This window comes from Gossypium arboreum, chromosome 4, assembly GCF_025698485.1.
Source record: "Gossypium arboreum isolate Shixiya-1 chromosome 4, ASM2569848v2, whole genome shotgun sequence".
NCBI lineage: Eukaryota > Viridiplantae > Streptophyta > Magnoliopsida > Malvales > Malvaceae > Gossypium > Gossypium arboreum.
The window spans coordinates 91,887,270-91,894,358 of NC_069073.1; the positions used below are offsets into that span (position 1 = coordinate 91,887,270).

The following is a 7,089-nucleotide window of genomic DNA, read 5'->3' on the forward strand; positions in this document are numbered from 1 at the left end:
TAGCCATTTACGTAAACCAAAAATACTTATCGCATTTTCTTACCGAATTGGGCCCGTTGGCCCATTAAGCCCAAAAACATCGAAATGCACGGAATGTGCACTTTACAGTCTTATCACTTTAATTTACCATATACATCAAACTATTAATCTCACGAGGATTCGCACACTCGTATGTTTTCAAAATATCGGCTTTTCGGCATTTCGGCTTTTGCCGATCTAGTCTATAAGAGGGTGTCAGTTACACACCTATTTGCGACGATATGCTGACGAGATCCACACATGAACTGCCTACAATTGGATTACTAACATGTTAATCTAACTATCAAAAACGAACTACGTATTAACCCCTTACCACATTCGGCCAACTATGCCTAAAACCCTATTGCTCTTACCTTCTTACCGAAATATGGATTAGATCCAATGATCCAACCGAATAGTCTTCAAATCCTTCGCTGCACGCTCCCTTGTCCACGCTAATGCTTACACATTCAAAAAAGAAAGTGGCATAATGCCCTTAGTCCAAACGTTAGCCACGCCTTTTATAAGTAAGTAAGAGAAGAGAAGAGAAACCTAATTTTTGGCAGAACAAACTAAATAACCTAGCCCCGACATACAAAAGAATTCGGCAGCCCTAGACCCAATGCCGAAATTCCCAACATAAGGTGCCCCAGCTGAATGTGCACTTGCTGAGTCCCCTATACGGTCAACTCCTACTTTATACTCAGATTCCTTGATTTTCTCCCCTTATCCCTCCTTTACCCAATCCCCTGAACAACTTAAACTCCTCCTGACAGTCTTTTGCTTGAGTTCCATTACTTACCATTCCTACTCATAAAAAAATAATTTGTTTAATTATTCTCTCATTGTGACTTGAACCTTGGTTCTCCCTAGCATCCACACGCCACTTTTATAGCCTTTCCAGTGGCGTCACATACCACTCTGCCCCCTACTTCCTTGTGTTTTATTTTACCCAATTAATACTTAAAAGCCTAGTTAACCGGAACCCCTTTTTCTTACGGAACTAAAATTAACTAAAATTACCGAGTTTTAACTAAAGCTTGGGCCTTCTAGTGGCCCACTAACATAATTAAACCTACACCAATGACAAAACTCAAAAAGTTTAAATTTTGCCAACATACACAGAATTCCCAAAAATTGGGGCATTACAAAGGGGTTCACTAAGGGTTAATTGTGAAGGTAGGCTTTTATGGAGTGAGTGGGTTAAACCTAAGTGCCTTTATCATTTTGACATATCAAATCAAATGGTGTGGTCTTGACATGCATAATCAAGTAAGTTCTAGAATAACAATTCAATACTGATGCATTCAAAACAATAATAAAAGTGAGCATGAAAGAATTAATAGATGCTCTTGAAGGCTCAAGATCTCACAAAAAATTATGGCTTTTTGATGTTTAAACTTCTGGATTTCAATTCAAGATAATACCTAAACTTGGGGAAACAACTTAAAATTTTAAATTCTTAAAAATCAACTTATCATGCTTAATTCTCTAACGTCTTAAAGTTTAAATAATCAATGCAGGAATGCCTATGTTTTAATCTAAGCTATATTAATAAAAATCATAAATCAATCAAAATTTGTCCTAAACATGATATGAGAGCTTTTTAAGAGAACAAGGCAATCATTTAGGGATTTTTCTAATAGTGAAATGAATACCCCCACACCTAAGATGTACATTGCCCTCAATGTACAAAGATATATATAGAAAAAAATATAGATATAAGATAGGGAGAGAAGTGAAACTTCCTGAATGATGAATGAATTTCGTTAAACTGGACTTTTGGAGTATAATCGGCGTGAGGGTGGAGGAGGATACTCCGGCGGTGGTAGAGGTTCATTAGTTCATAAGTCCTGCGCCAAAAGAATATTATATCTGGTGGTAATATGGTCGTGGTCGAGCAGGACATGACAGTCGTGGAGAACCTTTCCCAGTGGAGTTTTTAGTTCCTATGCGATGATAAGCTTAGGAGCTCTTTATAACTATAACAAAATCAGGAACTTTTTAGGAAATATAAGGAAGCAGAATTACTCGATATGAAATAGCCGAAAGTAAAAATTGTTAAATAAAAATTATAAAACCTAATAAAAACAAGCTTAAAGAAAAATAAAAAGTAGTTTTAAAATAATAGTCAAAACATAAAAATAATTAATAAATAAAAGTTTTTAAACATCTTCATAGCCAGATGGTTCGCGAGGTGCTGGTGGTGATAAGAAGTGGAAGTGCTGACAAATCTACTGTAGAGTAGCATCAATGTTATCGAAGCGCTAAAAAAATTATTGCTCGAATTGGGTGAGGCGCTCAGAGATGTCAGTGTATGAAGCCGCCGCATGAACTAAATGAGAGGGTGGTGGTGGCTGAGACGGTGGGTCCTCGTGACGTGGAGGGACATCATCAGTAATGTCCTCGGAGGCCTCCCCCTCGATGGATTGGGTGAGACGATACTGAGGAGGGAAAGTGCCACGTCGTTTCTCGATCATCCTCATACTTAGCATGCTTGAGATACCCTGTGGAGACAGTTGGCCCATGAGAGTGAGGGAGGATTATTGGGCTGCTGTGTTGAGGAGCCCGAAGTACCGAGCCAACCACGTCACATAGGACCCAATGGAGATAACTCCCTTCCTATACCGCTCCGTCTGATGTTGAATGGTGAGGGAAATGAAATAAGTAAGGTCTATGACGTGCCTGTACAACATACACCATAGAAAGTAGGCATCATGAGTGTTGACGACGCCAGTGCTCTCTCACCTTCCTGTTAACGTGTGAGCCAAAATGGCGTGTAAGTACCTCAGAGATGGAAGGAGACTGGATGCCTTGGAGTGGCTAGGATTGTAGGAGGCAGTGCCAGGGGTGAGGGCATTCCAACACCGTGAAAGAGAGTGATAGATTTGGCGATTGAGAGAGTGGAGTTCATTTTCCTCCAGGAACTCCTCAATGTAAAGGCCCAGTGTGGTTCCGAACTCTGGGATGTTCAATTGGCGGACTAGACCACTGAGGCGAAATTGGATTGTTCCCGGGTCATCAAAGTGGGCCATCATGGTCTAAAGATGGAACGTTGAGCAGAGTTCCATCGTGAGTTTGAGTTATGTCAGCTCGACAATTTCAAAGAAAAGCCCCCAAGGATCAGTGGTGAGGAGGGCCTGAATTGCATCCGAGAGTTCGACTTGTTCTAGCACGGCCCAGTCTATACAGTGGCCCACTTCCAAGGGTCAGGCCCGTAGAATCTAGAAAAGTTCTTCTTGGGGCCCAATGGGGAAATGCAGGAAAGGGTGACAAATTTCCACGGTAGGACCCTAGGAAGATGTCGACCACTTCTTCAAAACAGGGACGGCGGCTTTCTTTCCTCGTGAAGACGACATGGTATACCTGCAAGCAAAACCATTATTTCGTCGTGATGAGTGTTCAAGGTAAGATGAAAACAATTTTAAAAAGGTAAAAGTCATAAATTAAAACTAATAATCTCAATCACAACTACTAGCAAACTTAATGAAAAACAATTAATTTTATGGTGTATCCTTAGCATGATAATAGTATGAGTTTCATAAAAAAATGGAAAATAATTCTATGTAGCATATTTTATTGATGGAAAATATCAACCCAAAAGGTATGAGTATTTCTATTATCCTAACCATAAATATTCACTTTAAACTAGTTAAATGGAGCAGATAGATCATGCAATGAGTAAGAACTTCAACATGAAAAAGATGATAACTACTCTAGATACGAAATTTGAGTGATAGAAAGATGAAAATAACATGAAAGGTGTAGATTACTATGATAAATAGCATTAGAAATCAGTAAAATAAAAGAGAAAAGAGTAAACAAACGCTAAAAAGATAAGAATGGGTGTTGAAAATAGAGTTGGAGACGGCGCACGGGCGTGGCAGGGAGGCCGTGTGGACTTGCAGCGGCTAGGGTTAGGGATTTTTGGTGAAGAAGATGATAATAGTGAAGGGTATTTATAAATTTTGGGACACACGGCCAGGGGACAGGCCCATGTTCCTTAATTTTTGCCCGTGTGATTCGCGAATTTTGAATTTGGGCGCGTCTAACAATTTCCCCCGCCTGTGTACCTTAGGCATGTTGGTTCACACGGCTGTGTCGCATGGCTATGTCTGTCTTTGTTCGCTTCTCCCACGCCCATGTTTGTTTTGGCAGGTTCGCCTACGGTTGCTTGGCATGGGAGTGTCGCACGCCCGTGTTAATTTGACAGGTCCGGCCACAGCTTCCAAACATGGGCGTGTCGCACGCCAGTGTTGTTTTGACAGGTTCGCCCACAGCCATGTCCCACGGTCGTGGCGATTTATCATAGCCCGTGCTCGGGAAAATCTTTACCCTATTTCCACACGGTCCTAAGCACGCCCGTGTGCTTGGCCATGTGTGCTTTCGAAAGCCTATGTTACATGAGTCGGTTAGTATGTTAGATGTTAAAACTAAAATTTAAAGAAATTAATATTGTTAGTACTCGGGTTACCTCCCGAGAAGCGCTTATTTATAGTCTAAGCTCAACTTACCTCTCCATTGAATGGTCATGGTGGTTCGAGGAGTTTATACTCCTCATTCCTACAGTGAATCTCATCAAAATAAGGTTTTAGGTGGGTAATATTTACCTTAAAAGTGCCGAACTTGGGATGACTTACCTCGACTGTACCGAATGAAAAATTTTTATCTCGGTTTGGTAGTGACAATTTGACAATGTGAGGATCTGTGGCATCTAATAAAATTTTATCTCCAACCTTAAGTTGATTTGGAAAGGTATTGAGCTTGTTCTGGCGTAGTTTGGGTTTATCGTGTGTTCTCGGTTTATGTGTCCGCCATTCATCTAGCTCCTTGATTTGTAGCCTTTGTTCTTTATGAATAGGTCCTCTACTATTGCTTGAAAATGGTTCATGTACTTCTTTCAAACTCATTTCCTGCAAAGTAGGTTGCACCATATTGTCAATTTTAGTAGAATGGTTTAGACAATCACCTTTAATTTTTGATGTGTTGCCAGAAGTGCGAGCTTGAAGGGTGATTGTTTTGTCTCCCACATGAAGTGTGAGCTCACCTGTGCCAACATTAATAATCGTTCTAGCAGTTGCTAAAAAGGGCCTTCCTAAAACCAAAGGAGTGTTGCTATCCTTCTCTATGTCTAGAACAACGAAGTCAACGGGAAATATAAGTTTATCGATTTTAACTAGCACATCTTCAATAATACCCCTATGAAATCTTATAGTTTTATCCGCTAATTGAATGCTCATCCTAGTCTGTTTGGGTTTCCCAAGACCTAGTTGTTTAAACATTTTGTAAGGCATGACATTAATATTAGCCCCTAAATTAGCTAATACATTTTTAACATTTAAACTACCAATTAAGCAAGGAATTGTAAAAATCCCTAGATCTTTCAATTTGTTGGGTAGTTTGTTCTATAGAATAGCTGAGCAAACTGCGTTTAGCTTCACATGCGAAGCCTCGTCCAACTTTCGCTTATTTTCTAAAAGCTCTTTTAAAAATTTCATTGCGTTTGGCATCTGCGATAGAGCTTCAATAAATGGTAAGTTAATATGTAATTTTTTTAAGAGTTTAAGGAATTTACCAAATTGTTTATCTGAGCGGTCTTTCCTTGTCGCATTAGGGTATGGCACACGAGGTTTGTATTCTGTACTTATCAGTTTCTGCTCATTAGGATCTACCTCACTTTTACCTTTGCTTATCTTAGTTTCTTACCTTAGTTCTGGTTCAAGTGTGACTAACCCTTCCTCATCTTGACTAGTAATCGCGTTGAGTTGCTCCTTTGGGTTAGATTCTGTGTTGCTTGGCAAGCTACCTTGTGGTCATTCAGAAGTCAACTTGGCAAGCTGTCCAATTTGAGTTTCGAGCCCTTGGATCTATGCCTGTTGATTTTTGAGTACTGTCTCAGTATTTTGAAAATAGGTTTCTGACACCGAGATGAATTTGGTTAGCAGCTCCTCAAGGTTTGGCTTCTTTTCTTGCTAGTAAGGTAGTTGTTGAAAACTCGAAGGATGTTGTGGCCTTTGATTTCCTTGACTGCCCTATGAGAAATTGGGATGGTTCCTCCAACCTGCATTATAAGTGTTACTATATGGGTTATTTTGGGATCTAGAGTTATTGTTACCCATATATTGGACTTGTTCCTCCTCGATGCAAGGGTTGAAGGGTTGATAATTTCTGCATGCTCCTCCTCCATTCGAATCGTACCTCATCACTGGATGTTCTTGAGTAGAACCACACAAACTGTCAATCTTTTTATTTAAGAGTTCTACTTGGTTAGATAGCATAGTAACCGTGTCGAGGTTGAAAACACCGGTTGCTTTCGTCGACCTTGTTCTCATAACTTGCCACTGATAGTTATTCAGTGACATCTCCTCAATAAATTCGAAAGCCACCTCAGGTGTCTTATTATTGATAGTTCCTCCAACGGCCGTATCAATCATCTGCTGAGTCGAAAGATTCAGGCCATTGTGTAACGTTTGAACCTGTAGCCAATGCGTAACCCCATGGTGAGGGCACCTTGCCAAAAGGTCCTTATATCTCTCCCATGCATCGTAGAGTATTTCTAAATCCATCTGCACAAAAGAAGAGATATTATTACGTAATTTGGTTGTTTTATCCGGTGGAAAATATTTTAATAAAAATTGTTCAGTCATTTGTTCCCAAGTAATGATTGACCCTCGTGGTAACGAGTTCAACCACTATTTGGCCTTATTCCTTAACGAAAAGGGAAACAACCGAAGACATATGACATCATTAGAAATGCAATTGATTTTAAAGATATCGCAAAATTCTAGGAAATTTGCCAAGTGAGCGTTGGGATCATCGTCCTGCAAACCATCAAACTGAACAAACTGTTGTATCATTTGAATTGTGTTAGGTTTCAGTTCAAAATTATTTGCAGGTCTAACTATACTTGACTCAGTTCCTATTAAATTAGGTTTAGCATAATCATACATAGTGCGCGGAGCAGGATTTTGATTAACAGCAATTGCAGGAGGTAGCGAATTTTCTTGGTTTTTAGCCATCTCCTCGGTTGTGGTTGAAGTATCGTCCTCTTACTCGTTCTCTGTGTATCTT

The 7,089-nt window shown here is 39.9% G+C and overlaps 1 non-coding gene across 1 annotated transcript; it reads left to right on the forward strand.

Annotated features, from left to right (window-relative positions):
• Positions 1 to 6,510: 6,510 nt before the first annotated feature.
• Positions 6,511 to 6,617, forward strand: LOC128291942 (small nucleolar RNA R71). The gene has a single exon (XR_008281926.1). It is a non-coding gene; the product is annotated as a small nucleolar RNA R71 (small nucleolar RNA).
• The last annotated feature ends 472 nt before the right edge of the window (positions 6,618 to 7,089 follow it).